At 30.1% G+C, this 15171-nt stretch overlaps 1 protein-coding gene and 1 long non-coding RNA gene across 5 annotated transcripts in view; one reads left to right on the top strand and one right to left on the bottom strand.

The window, feature by feature from the left end:
* Positions 1-6609, top strand: part of LOC128888137 (uncharacterized) — a 174271-nt gene extending 167662 nt beyond the window's left edge. Inside the window, exon 3 of the long non-coding RNA XR_008460191.1 lies at positions 6035-6609. This is a non-coding gene — a long non-coding RNA (uncharacterized LOC128888137). The remainder of the gene's footprint in view (positions 1-6034) is intronic.
* Positions 1-15171, bottom strand: part of LOC128888046 (beta-1 adrenergic receptor-like) — a 253522-nt gene that overhangs the window by 106105 nt on the left and 132246 nt on the right. For 3 of the 4 annotated variants that reach the window (XM_054144658.1, XM_054144660.1, XM_054144659.1), the window contains one exon: positions 1221-1255. The exons of the other annotated variant lie outside the window; for it this stretch is intronic. The gene's annotated coding sequence lies outside the window, so the exon portion shown is untranslated. The remainder of the gene's footprint in view (positions 1-1220; positions 1256-15171) is intronic. 4 annotated transcript variants of the gene reach the window in all.

Genomic DNA, 15171 nt, shown 5'->3' with positions numbered 1-15171 from the left:
TTTTTATAAGAAGAGTTAGTTATGGTATGTTTAATTGTATAATTGAATTAATTTAACCAACTAATAGTAATTTAGTCGTGACCTTTATTTATTTGAACAGTTACATTTTATATTTGTCTATTGTGAAATATTTCATTTCATACTATAAACTCGTAATACGTTCATTGTTTGAATATAACATTGAGTATTTTATACGTATATATTCAAAAGTAGTTTCCAAAAGAGACTTCAAGATTTTGTCTTTTAACAAAGAAATACGCCTGTCAGCATACTCATGGGGAACACTTAATCGTAATCATGTGTACTTTCATTTAAAAAGTTAAAAATATCGAATCTATTCCGTACTATTTATGTTTTATTGACAAACAAAATCTTAAAACTACTTTTGGAATACTCTTCATAATCAAATATAAACCAACATTAAGTATAAATAAATTTTAATTTTAATTTAGATAAAAATTTTACCCATCTCTGATTCTTCCTACAATCAAACTTATGAGAATGCATGTAACAACTGTTCCAAAACTTCTGGGTGTTAGTGTACCAATAGGGATACCAGTCAGTGAACTGTGAACGTGTCAAATTAATCCCTTTCGAATCAATCCCGTTCGTATCGATGATTCTGCGATGCAATCCAGTTTCAATCTACAGGATGATTGTAGAAAATGTGACAGGTGTGCGAGGCTCATTTCCAGAGGAAGACAAAGAAACAATTGGAAAACAAAATTGAACATTGCGATGGGAGCTATCTTTTGATATTAATTTTATTATACTTACAACGAAGTAAATGCAATATATTCTTGCACCTGTTTTTTAAATGCAGCCATGCATTTTCATTTACATATATCAATTCTGCTCGTCATTCAGAATATACATATAAGTCTAAAAGTACGACATGCATTATATTGAAAAAGGAGTACTTAGAGATATTTCATATTTTATGTTAGAAAATTATTTTGTTCCAGGAGGTATTCAAACTTTCTGTCGTGACAGCCTAAACCTTCCCTAATCGCTTTTTCAAATTTTTCATTATTTTTTTTCATTTGTATAGCAGTCAGACTCGAGTAATTCAAGTTTTAAGTTTAATTTTTACATCCTGGATAAACACAAATGGCTACGAATACACTTTGCTATCAGGTTTCTTGATAATTTATAAAAGATCTTCTTGTAAAGTAATTATCACAGCGGTTATTGTTGAAGTAGACATAGTATAAACTTACGGTTTCGAGCTGCATGTATTTCAACGCTGCAGTTTCTGTAACATAAAATCGAGGATTAAGTGAATGCAAATAATATAATAGTGAATAGAAAGTGATCAATGCCGATTAGACAAAAACTAGGTGGTCATGTGTTACTAACTTTATTCATATTTAATACTTCAGCGAAAGTAAAATTTGGTGTGTCTAAACATTATACTGCCACTTTAATAAATGCTTGTATCACCTAAATATTTATTAATAGATTTGTTGTATTCAGATATTTAGTGTCACTACTTACTATCTGATGACCATCGAATTTAATTTTTTGCGTATTTTATGGATTCTATTTTTTACGTTGAGTTCTTTTAAGAACGAATTTGTACATTTTTATTAATTATTTTGTGTTTTCTGTGTATTCTTTTCAGATATCGATTTGGTTTTGGGACCTCAAAACATTTTCTAAAACAACTTTTAAATTGAATGTAGTTTAGTAAATATTCTTTCGTTATGTTATCAATTTCGATTTCAATGGGGTTCAATATTGAAAAGTATTTTTGTCTTGTGAAGCAGATTACAGTTTTTATTGATTCAATACATGTTATCCTTTACGCAGTTTCATACGAGTAACTATTTATCCATGACCATCTGAAAAACTATTCCAAATTGTTGACGCCCAATTAAGGATGAAACGCGCTCCACAACCGCAGTTTTTTAATACGCTGCATTCTACGCAGTTTGTGGAATTCCAGAAATGCATGTATTTTAAAGCGTTTTACCAATATTCCGACATTCTTCTTACATTCCCGAAGCTCAGTCTGTCTGTTCAAGTTAATTTGGTATGTAACTTGTTACTCCCCATTTAACAGTTTGTAACATTGAACAAAACAGAGAATGCGAACCTGGAATTACAAATTAATTCTGACCGCTAAACGCATTTGATTGACTTCCCTTTGTATTAGGAACAAGCGTTGTAATATGCATTAATATAATGGCAACAACATACATCAATGTACACATAGAACATCATTAACCCTTTGACTGCGGGATGACTTTTGTTGAAAATTCTAAAACGCGTAGAGGTGTGAATTTTGAAAAAATATCAACTTATAGGATATGATAAGGCGGAACTTTTTTATATATACAGCTTATTTATAAGATGTTTAGTTTCAAAAATAAAAATTAGAAACTTAGAAGACCTTTTTCCTGAAATTCAATTTTTCTAACGATCTTTTAACTATTCAATTTTTATTTTCGAAACTAAGCATTCTATGAACAAACTGTACATATAAAAAAGTTTCTTCTCATCATCCCCTATAAGCTGCTATTTTTTAAAAATTGTTTAATGAATGCAAACATTTCTCTGAACCCATTTCTCGAGGGCGTATACATATACGCCGTTCGTAGTTAAAGGGTTAAGGAAGGAAACCATCTTGGAAGCGTGAAAATCATAGTTAAATCATATTCAACAATCTTTTTTTCGAAAACAATTGTCTTAATAGAAAATCTATTCGCTGGCGTTTATCATGCACATATTGAGGAATGAAAAAGTAATTTTCATTCTGATTTTTAAAATAAAGTAGCTATATTGGAGCCACTACGCGACAAGTCTTTTTCCGAGTCATGCGTATTTGAAAAATGACAACATTTTTATAAATAATTTTGTCGCATAGTATAATTTTTTGGTGACCATCGCTCCCAAAATCAAATAGTTAGAGAAGCGCTCACTTCAAGGTGTCAATTGCTCGTGAGAAAGAATGATCTAAAGAGAGGATGACGATAAAAATTTGATAACTTCCAAAAGAAAACGCAACCAGACTTGGATTTCGTCCAAATTGTTGCATCACTTGTCTGTTAAGATGAACGTTATTATACCCCTTTCATCGAATAGAATGTTTCACACTTTAAGTGCCAGACATACTCATGAAAATATTTATGAAACTTGAATTTTGTCCTTATACAATTGGAATCCATACTATCCAACATTTGCGATAGTATTTATTTTTAGAAAACAATCAAAAGTCACGAGTCCTATCCAAACTCGTTTTCATTAACACCCGATCTTCAGAATTAATTTTTCAATTCCTTAGTTGAAATCCCTGTTTCTCATATATAGGTGACGTGTTTATTTATAACCACGTTGATTTTGATTGGTGCAATTGCGCTAGTTCATCGGAGAAAGCAGTCTGTCGAAAATGAACGTGGTCTCCCCCATAATTTTCCCAAACTCAGCGGGAAAAATAAATGGGATTTATTACCCCCCTCCCCTTTTCTCGCTACTTATCTTTTATGGTAACTTCTTGGCGCCTTCTGATTTCCATTCGTATCAATCTTTATAGGGGACGCGTGATGACACCAACTTCGGCGACCTCGAAATTTACGATAACCCAGGAAAATCACGTTAAAAGCTTTTTCTTAAAATAGAAGTTTCACGACATAAAACTTTGCCTCGGGTTCAATTTTCCTCGGTGTTAATCACAAAGGTAGAAAATATTAGATGTAGAAATTATTTATATGCCCTCATATTCAATTGCTTCTAAGTATAGATTAAATAAAAATGTGTATTTGACATTTTGTTACGTTAAATTACCAAACTTTCAAATTGTTAATCAGATTTCCATTGTAACGAATCTATATACATAGAAGTCTCAACCTGATGGTCATTGCAATTTATCTATATATAGAGAGAGAGTTCAGTAGCCCACAAATTTTTATTAGACAATATATTAAGCAATATTACAACAAACTAAAGATAGCAAAGTGTCGAAAATGATATCAGTTTATATAATATTATTATTATATAGCATAATTTTATTATAATTATTTATTATATATATAATAGAATTTTTTACATATTATTATGCAACGATTGAATAAAAGTGTCAATAAGTGTTTAAAATTATATAATTCTCGACACTTTACTATTTTTACTTTCTTTATCAACTGTCAATCATACTCTCAATTTTATTTATCTTTATACATTTCAGACATTCAATTTTATTTATCTTTATACATGCATTTGCAACTGCATCATAAAATATTTGCAGAATTACTGCATAAAGTGTACAGGCCATTTAAGAACAGCAGTTACAATTATAATGGTGTGACGAAAAGCACAGAAATAGAAAGAAAAGTCTAGGTGAGCACAGGTTAACAAACTGATTGATTGTTATCCAAGGTATTCAGCTTTACAATTTCCAAACTGGGTTTTCAGTTGCATATACCGTGCCATGATTGATAGTTGAAGAACGCATGGCCACTATATCTTATTGTAAGCGACCTCGGCATGTATTACCAGCGTATCCATTAAAGTAAATGGTGGCCAGTTTGAACGTCTACTCTAAACTACGGTTAGTTTGACACTTATGTTTGCTTAGATATTTCTATTTGTTTCTATGCGAGTTCCATTAACCACTTATCGCTTTAGCTAGGTATTATATCTGTGTACCAACCATTTCAATAGTTATTTTAAGGAGTTTTTAACGTAAAAACTGTGTAATTTAGAAAGTTCAAATTTGAATACCTGAATATGTATATCTAGACTGAATATATATAGTATACAAATATTTAATATATGTCAAGATATTTCTTGTAAAAATTGTTTATGTTGAGAATGATTGGAAAATGACGTTGCATAACAATTGTCTTGAAACAGTATTTTTCAGTTAATAGGTAAGATGATTAAAAAAAAAAGTGACATGTTCCATTATAAAAATGTTATTTTAAGTGTTCGTATGGATGCCATTTATTTGATTGATCTGCTATGCTTGATCAGTGCAAAACTATTGACAGCTGTCAGTAATCGTCACAAAAAAAAATCTTACACAGAGTGCCGTTGTACGTTTGTGACAATTATTACTTAAAAAATTAAATACACTATATAATTCAACAATTGGAACGAATAATTTTGAGTATTTTTAAAAATCATTATTATGGTCATTACAGTTATCGTAAGGCAAATGTGATACTAATTCCAAATACTTGGTAATATATACAGTTACTATTTTTATTTTATTCATTTAAAATTATGACATACTATTATCATCTATAATTAATACATTCCGTTACTTAATTTGGTATATTATAATTTGTTAAATACATGAAACGATTAAATGAAATTCGTAAGTAAAAGCAGTGTAACTATTTATTACATTCGAAGGAATGGCATAAAAGGAATATTTATGCAGACGAAATCGTGTTTGTAACAATTCAATGTACTCCATTTTGGATAAACCAGTTCCTTCGACATTATTAGTCGTTCACAAATTTCTTAAACAGCATTACTTGCATTTGTTGCATATTGGTTAGAAATTAATTAGAATGGCTTCTAGTAGTTTTCTGCATAATTGCATACTCTATATAAATGTGTATCACTAATAAGTTCGTAGAGGAATTTATAGTTGATAATATTACTAACGATAGCCTTATTACCACTTATTTATTAATTAATACAGCCAATAGTTAGACTGCGGATTTTATGTATTTATGACTTACAATAATATGGAAAATATACATAATATATGCTGAATATATTCTATAATTAATATAATAATATTTCGTTTTCTATAAATGCATATAAAACCTTTCGGTTATGTTTAGCATGTATTTATAATATCATCTTGTATCATAAACGCATAAAGTCTGCAATCTGCTAACAATAATACCTATAGTTTCATGGCTATGGAGTCTCATAAATGAAACAAAACTGTGTTTATCGCTTCGATGAATGTCTTCAGTTGTCTTGTTTGCGGAGATTTGAAATAGAAGAACTCTACGTATACTACCCTTATCTCGAAGTGTCCGCATCTCCGGTATCAGGTGTATCTGTTTACTTTCAGGAAATCTCGTGTGTTTGTGGAAGATGGATCGATAGACAACATTCTATCCGCCTATCTTCGCGAGGGATAGAATACAATACCTATTTGCAGAAAGAGCAGTCGAATCTAAAACGTCCGACTACTTATGTGAAGCTCGGGAGTTGACCGACCAAGATCCGTATGTTATTTGAATTTATTTCACGTTGAAATATTTGCCAATAATTTCACTGAGTTACAATGGGACACGCGTCACTTTTCAATTAGTCTGCCAGTACACGTGTTGTTTGTTTACTTTCACGTTCCCTTCATGTTTATTCAGGTATTCATGTACGTTGCAAAAGAAGCTTACCGTTCGCTGTTTACCATACGGTTTAAAAAAAAAAAATGTTTTGAAGGGAGACGGTAAAATGACCGAAACGTGCTCTGCATTTTTTGTTTCCACGCCTGTCCGTACGAAACAAAGTTAACTTTTGTCAGCCACGATTCGTTGAATATTATACGCCATTAGTATGCGGAATTAGAATGCAACGTTTTCCTACCGAGGCTTTGAGATTGTATTTTTTAACACGGGATGGTTGTTTTATGAATGTATCCATAAACACTAACCAATATTAATATAGATACATTTTTTCTATGAATAAGTAAGTTGCAGTTTCTCTGAAGAATGGATTAATTTTATTGCATATGTAAATTAATTTACGTTGATATCTCCATATCTTATTATAATTACTATATAACTACCTAATATAAAAAAGAATTCTCTGCTTGAATTCATACTATTCGAATCCAATATGCTCTTTGAACAATGTTCTCTTTATTTTGTGAGTAAACTGAAAATAACATCATTTTCACTTTTTGCTTACTAATAACTTTCTGATTATTAATTCTTTTTTAGTGTTTCGAAAGACATTCATCGAACAACGTAAATTTACTAAATTTATAAATACAATTGCTTGAAGCTTGAAAACAGACATGATTACAATTAATCCATTCGACCAGAATAACGAATCAAACTCGTGCTGTTATCACAATAATTTTAGAATTTAAATAAATTGAATTAAGTTTAGATACATAAAGAAAAAATATTCATCAATATACAATCATTTCTCCGTTTGCTAAACTGTTTTCTGTTTGTAAAATAATTAATTCTGGAAAAGAATTGTATTCTACCAATATATATTCCCCTTAAAAGAGTGGAACATTGCCTTAGCAAGTTTTTTTATAGCACTATAAATAATAGAGATTTTCAAGGTACACAACATTAACAATCCACCCCCTTTCATCTACTATATTTTGATTTCTTTTTCCGTGTTATTGAAATAGAAAATTTCAAGATAACATGCATTTTTGCATGAATTTATATGTGTAAACTGTATAATAGATAACAACGTCTCCCCGGCGTACGTTGTCTCCTTAGAGAAAACATCTCATAATCAGTACAAAGGGCCAATAAAAATCTTCTGTAGGATTGATTCATAAATAAATTCCGGTGCAGAAAACAAATAATACCATCAAGGAACCCCCTACAGGTAGCAATTTTTAATCTGCCTGGTAAATAGAAACAAATGTTAATCATATAAACTCAACTCAATATATTATATATGGAGTAACTATTTCGGGTTTAATTAAAATTAAACGTGACATTTCCGATATCTCGGTCTTGCTCGAATTATCCGATAGTTTTTATTTCAATTAGCCTTTCATTCGCGGTCCAGACGAAATCAATAATTTCGACCATTAAATGTATTCGGCTGGCGTCACAGTTGGCCTGTTTTCGCTGTTTCGGCAACGCCTAGAAACAACTCGCACAGAAATCAATTTTTCACTAGCTAGATACGCCCTGTATTTGTCATAAATAACGGTGAACGAAGTGTTTCTATGAAATTTTCACCGACGTCCGCACCTTGGAAATCACATTCCACGCAGGTGAGAGATTTACTCCATCGAAAAGTCGAAGCGTATGCGTTATATTGTATCGCGGACAGGAGCCCATACGTTCGTCTCTGGACAAATATACATCGGGAATATACGCTTAAAGGGAAGGCTGTGAATCTTTGCTAGTTCGGTCCTTTTTGCACGCGACTACCTACAAATCGTGGATTTAATCGGACTCACGTTCCCGTGCCATCGCGCAATTTCTGGGATAATATATCGCGTATTGGCAGCAGAGACTGTTATAGCCATGCAGAAATCAATTATTCGCATGGATTCGCACGAATGACTGGATGTATTGATGGTTAGACCGTAAAAGTGTCACTCATGCTATTTAAGAGTGACTTGGAACCGACAAAGCGTTCACGCAGATTCGAATAAGTCTCATTCTTGGTTCGTCATTCAATCGGAAGCAACATACTTGAAAACAGAATAACGAAAATTTCTATTTATTTTGTTGAATTTATCTAATAAACTCTGCATGAAGTGTGAAGTTAATCTTCTGAGATGAGTCTGATCTTGGCTTACTTAATAGTTTAATTTGATAAGATTTAACAAATTTTGAAACTGATGGAACAATAAATTGCATTTAAAGCAATCTAAAACAGTCATCTTCTGTAAAAATGTCGCGAATGTTGTCAAAAAGTTCCTTGTAGTAAACAAAAATCATTCATTTTTATGTAATTAATGTAGTATCGCCTCCTATACCCAAGAATAAAGAGTAAAACAAGAATACGAATCGTAGGGTGTGGGAATGGTCGCATCAGAAAAGCGGTCGGCTGTGGATCCGAGGATCGTGGGTTCGGATCTCCGTGGCTTATTTATTTTTCGTTTAGACTTCTACGTTATTATTCAATAAAAATCATCAAAACCAAAACACTTGAAAATAAAACAAAGAAAATTTGTATTTGTTCTGTAACATCTATAAAATAAATTGTGGATAAAGTGTATCGTGATCGTAAGTACGAGTGAATCGTGTGTAAGCTTTAACAGATTATGCTTGAAATTGATATTAACCAATAAAAATATGCTAAGCCATGTTAAAAAGCCTATTAGTAAATACAGAACCCACTTTCTATAAAAGTATCACTAATGATGTTAAAATGTTCCTTTTTGTAGAGAAAAGGAAATTTTTAAAAATCCTTTTATTTCATTCTTAAGCATATCTTTTATCCTTATGTAATTATTCAATATAAAATGTATATATAACGAAAAAATGTTCAATGTGAAACAAATTTATATTTGCTGTGTAGGATCCATGGGACAGATTCTACGTATATACAGTGTAAATTTGTTAGACTTTTGGATCATGTAACATTTCAGACGACAAGATGGTGTTTCGTCTTGGATCTACTGGTGGACTCTTCAGTGAAGCTTAGCAGATTTTCCCCGAGACTGATCAAACAATAAATAGCGTTTAAGGCAGGATCTACAGAGCTTACCGAAGAGTCTAGTAGCTAATCCTGGACGGAACGCCATCTTCTCGTCTTCAAAGAAATTATATACTCTAAGAGACTAACAAATTTATAGTTCGTATAAAATTTATGTTATGAATCCTACAGAGTAAATTCAAATTCTCTTTGTTTTATTTTGGGTGCTGTTAGTTTTGATCGAATAATTAAACAAAGTTGTAAGACCTGTTTGAAGACTGAGTTAATGAGAAGAGCTATTTCATTATATAACAGTTTTAAATAAAACGCAAAATAACTGTGAGTCTACTGTATTATCCAAACTGAACGTTTGCATTCCCTCGGTAAACCATGTACAAAAAGTTAAAATTAGAAAGTATGATGGTTTAAATTGCCCAAAAATTTATGAAATTTAATTGCATTTGTTGTACACAGTTACAATATAGATAAAAAAAATAATTATCTCATTCTAGTCTAGGAGATCTGCCAAACATTTTTCTTAAAAAGTTTCTTGATCACATAATAACAAAAAAGAATGAAATGTTAAAGATTGTATTAAAAAATATGATATTAACGATTATAATAAAACTAGTGATAAATATAATAGTTAGTCTCCAAATTTATAAAAATTACAAGTACAACAATTAACATCCACTTTAATTCGCTTAAGCTTAAATAATACGAAACAAACTTCAAATCTATTATTATTTTAAGTCAGAAGCTCTTTAAATTAAATCATTTTTAAAATCTGTAGAATATAATAATTTTACATGAAATTTATACAAAGAATTTATATACAGTTGGATTGGAATATTTAAAGTGAAATCATAGTATAACAAATTATTAAGATACAATATAAACAAAACTTTGTAGATCATAAATTAAAAATAAACAGTTATATTTTCAAGGATTGGATGTATCAGAAAAGGAAAATATGAAGAATTGTAAATACAAATAATATATTGTTTCTTTAATAGATTAAATTAAATCTCTAATACATTTGTATATTAAGTTGTATATTAAAATAAGTTTTGATTAAAATATATATTTAAATCTTGAACAAAAATGAATTTTGGCTGCGACAGCTGCGTGTACCTTAAAAACAAAATCCTAAAGCCCCTCTTAGAAAACTCTTTATGATCAACAATAATGGTAAATGTGGTACTTTGTTTGAAGAAAAATGCCTTATAAATACTCATAATAAGAGTGCTTCATTTGTTTTTGCCACGATATCGTCGACAATCCAAAATGCCTGCTATCAACGAACGGAAATCAATTTCACGTCCCTCAAGAGCGCAGGTCTCATAGTTGAGAGAATATTTTCACCGAATCGCAAGTGCGCGTGCTTCCGCCAATTATCGCGCATGCAAACAGTAATTCTGTTTGCACCGGCACGTATCTCTTGTTAGAGGCACGAGAATATGGTTAATAATTTCTCAGAAATAATTATTCCGTGTTCTGCCTTCTCTCTTTGTTTATTTTTTTTTTTACCCTTTTTTCACTTGAGCTCCTCTGCAATCCAAGTTTACAGCGCGTGATAAATAATGCTGAATGATTTAGGGGAGCACTTTTTGGTAAAAGGCTATCAAAAATTCATTCCTCTTAAAATCTTTTATAAGCTATGAACACTCTCCTTTTAAAAGTACAGTGAGTAACTTTTATATTTCAACAGTTTGAAAAGAATGAAATAATTATGGTACATATTATTTTAAAAGATTGATTGTAGATGACGGAATTCTAAAGTTAATTTATGAAATTATCAATATTTCTTGTAGAATGAATCTCAAACAAAACGATGTCTACTTTTAATCTTTCCTTAATATTCACGTACTTGTTACTCACGAAACTTGTTATTTTATTAAAGAAAAGGGATAATTTTGAAAGTTATAAATAAGGTTCTTCAATCAAATTACTGTCATTTTGATAAAAATCGAAACTCCGAAAAATCTTTCATCTATTCAACTAAATGTTAACATCTTCTAAAAGAATAATTTGTTTGGTACGTTTCAGAAGAGATGTTCAAATGAAATTTGATGTATCTTGGTCATTTTTAAATATTAGATTATCCTATAAAATTTCTTTCGTGATATTTTAAGAAAAATATATATATTAAGTTTAATACTTGTTTTATAAAATTACGCTTTCTTTTGAATTAAAATATGTATTTAGATCTTGAAAAAAATACTTGAATTTTGGTTATGATAACTCCTTAAAAAATAAAATCTTAAAGTTCCTCTTAGAAAACTTCATTTTCAGCGATTACTAGGAAATCATAACATTTTTAGCTTCGTATTTAACGCAATTTGAAAATGCACTCTTCAATTAACTATATCTCCTTCGTACTTGTCGCATGAAATCGTTCAACAGAGTTTCTGCGCGTCTTTGTGTTAAAACCTGTTACACCTAATACCCTGCAGTCACCGTCGATGAAAGACGCAAACGATAGGCTAATTGTTTACAGACGCTTCTACTGATATGCAATTTAAACCCCGTAACGGAGTCTAATTAGTTCCAGTCTATGGAAGGCTCGTTAAGTTGAAAAAAGAGATAGCATCATCGACATAATTTCGTTAAAGTGTCCTGTTTTTTATGTGATTTCAAAAAATGAATTTCTTTGTTTGTTGGTATACGTTATATCATAACCATTTTCTTAGAGAGATCATCCATTAATGGATAATATATTGAACAAATTAATTAATATTAAAACTACTTAATTTTTCCTTTGTAATTAAAGGAAGGGAGTGTAAACTAATTTGTCAATCAAATTAATTCTCTGTTAAAATAATTGTCCTTAAAAATTGCAGTAGAAGAATTATTTATAATTAAGAAAATTTAAAAGAATCGTGAAAAATACATGGGCCACATTAAACAGTTTGTTAGTTTCAGTGTTAAAAAATAAGATCTGAAAGCCCCTTTTGGAAAACTATTTATTAAAATTCTGCATAGTTATTATTATACATATAACATCCAACGAATCGTGACTGACAAAAGTTAACTTCGTTTCGAATGGAAAATTGAGGAAAGAAAAATGCCGAACACGTTTCGGTCCTTTTACCGTCTTTCTCCGAAACATTCTTTTGTAAACCGTGTAGTCAACAGTAAAAGGTCCAAAAGTAAAACGTTCCTTTTACAACATAAAAGTAAGAAGACAGAAAACGTTGATCAAACAGCATATTTAGATTCGAATCGTAGAAAGTCAAGTCGAGAATGTTTGTTTTTACATTAAGTAATTATACAGTAGTTAACATAGTAGTATCTAGTAGTAGTTATGTAGTAGTTATATTACAATGACAAATTTTAATGAAAATTTATTTAATTCCAATTAAATATTGCGTCACTATAATGTTCTGTTTTTGCAGAAATTGCAACCATTTATTATGTAACGAAATATATTTTAATTAATTTTGGTTTGTTAATACTTCTGTAAACGTACTCTTATATACAAACTAAAATTAATTAAAATATATTTTGATTATCTCTGATTCATGGATTTATGGTACATAGAGAAAATATGTATGCTTGATAGTAACGATACATTTAATACTACATTTGTGTCTATTGAAATCTAAAAAAAATCTAATTTGAGATCTAAATAAGAACTGATATTGGGATCTGAAAAATGGTTAATAAACAATTCTAGGTACCCTCTTTTCGACCTATCTTTGGCAACTTACAGAATTTCTATTTTCTCCTTTTTCCATAGAATCCTAATGTTGAACAAATACACAGAAGTATATTCGTTAGTGATCTATGATGTGATCGTACACGTTCTTCCTTTTATTTTGATCAAGAAGACCCATAAACTTCGCCAGGATAGAAAAGCAGTCGTTAAAAATAGTTCCATTTATCTCACTCTGCAGTGCGAGTCTGGAAGTCTAAAAAGTTCTACCTTTTTTCTCAGTAAAATATGCAGTTGCACTTTTCTTTCTTTTTTCAGTGGGAAAATAAACTCTTCTTTTCAACAAAATAATCCTACTTTCGGTTCAGCTTTTCGTTTAATTAAATGAATTATTTCGTAATTATTTAATTACTTTATCCAGTATTATTGAATTTTCTAATTTCTTTCCTAATTTGATGTTATTGTTTTTGCTACTACCATTTCTGTTAAATGTCCCTAATTATAATATTAATTTGATCATATTAAACGTTGATAAAGAAAAAATTTATTCATTTTCTAATTTCTTTCTTCTTCTGTTAGAAGTGAAACAAATAACTTATTTAGCTACAATCACGGGATTAATACAACTCGGTAAACAAAGCCATCGACGTAGTGTACAAGTAAGTAGCGAGAAACGGAAGTGAAATGGCTTTGTACAACGGTACCATCGTATTTATCTCATATAAGGTTTCTGCCATCCACTATAGAGTAGCTCTTTTTGCATACCGTGTTTCCTTAATTAAATTATGTACTTAAGATCGTGTAGTCGTGGATATTATGATGTCTCACTGTATTTATCTATTTGACTGGGTTGCTACGTGGCCTTCGCTGTATTTTTCGTGCCTTCTACTTACATTATTTTTTAAAGTATTCATTATTTTTCATCCATTTGCATCTAGTAGATTTAATCGGTTTAACGTTAAACTTAACCTTATTATTTCACTAATGGCTCATTAGGTTAATTCTATTAATATTTGCTGTTTTATGCCATCCACATTTTAATCTCTTTAATCGTATCAAGTCCTTACGTGTTTTTTAAATTAAATTGAATTTATTAAATTAAGAACAGTTAAAAGTTTATTACAAGCAATTGTGTAATTAATAAATTTTTAAACTTCAAATTTCGCGTATTTATTAGCAGATTGAAAGGTGCTTAATTTACAAATAGAACTACGAATATTATTAAAGTGGAAACGATGAACAATCCAATTCTTTTAGTATTGTAAATATTATAAATTATATTTTCATAATCATTATATTCATCTTTTTTTAATGCATTTAACATGAAATTTCATAATGCTTATCAGCAAAATGAAGATATTTATTTCTGCAATACATATATGTGTACGATGAAAAAAAAAATATTTTGCATAATCACAAGGACAAATTTTGACAAATAATAAAATACAGAAATTCTTATAACGAGAGAAACGAAAATTAGTTACTGTAATTATTGATCTTTGTTCTTGAAATGTATTGGATATTTAAAAAATTATGTGTTAAAGAATCGTAAAATTTAAAAATCATCAAATAAGTACAATATACAGTCAATGTAAGAAGTATTCGTACTCATTTAAAATAAATGGTTTCTGTAGGAATACTTATTACACTGAGTGTACATGTTTACACTTGAACTATTCAAATTTGTTTCTCCATCAGGGTACACAATCCTACGTACAAACGTATAAATGTTTTAAATTACTCTTTACTTAACACATTGTTGACCGGCAATTTTACACAGAAGCGACTTCATGTCACTGGCTATTATTTCGTAATTGAACGTGAAATTAAAACAATCTAAATAAACTCAAATCAACTTTATTTATATTTAACCAACATAACGAATTGAAATATTTTACATACATATCTCTTGCATAACTATACATTGCATTCATACATTGAAATAGATAATAGAAGCACAAACACGAGTTATACTCGTGATCGGTCAACAATATATTAATATACATTTACATTCGTTCATCCTGAAACATAACTTCGTTTCACAATTCAAACACAAATTTTCACCTAACGAATAACAAATAAAAACTTGTTTATCCATCGCTCATCACCCGACACTTTCATCCAGATAAGAATTCCGCCCATCCCCGAATTATGGTTTCTTTAGGCAGCTTCCTATCGCTCATCGATTCGATCTTCTC

Source organism: Hylaeus anthracinus, unplaced genomic scaffold, assembly GCF_026225885.1.
Source record: "Hylaeus anthracinus isolate JK02 unplaced genomic scaffold, UHH_iyHylAnth1.0_haploid 11989, whole genome shotgun sequence".
NCBI lineage: Eukaryota > Metazoa > Arthropoda > Insecta > Hymenoptera > Colletidae > Hylaeus > Hylaeus anthracinus.
Note: the sequence above shows the minus strand (reverse complement) of the source record. Positions and strands in the feature narration are given on the sequence as shown.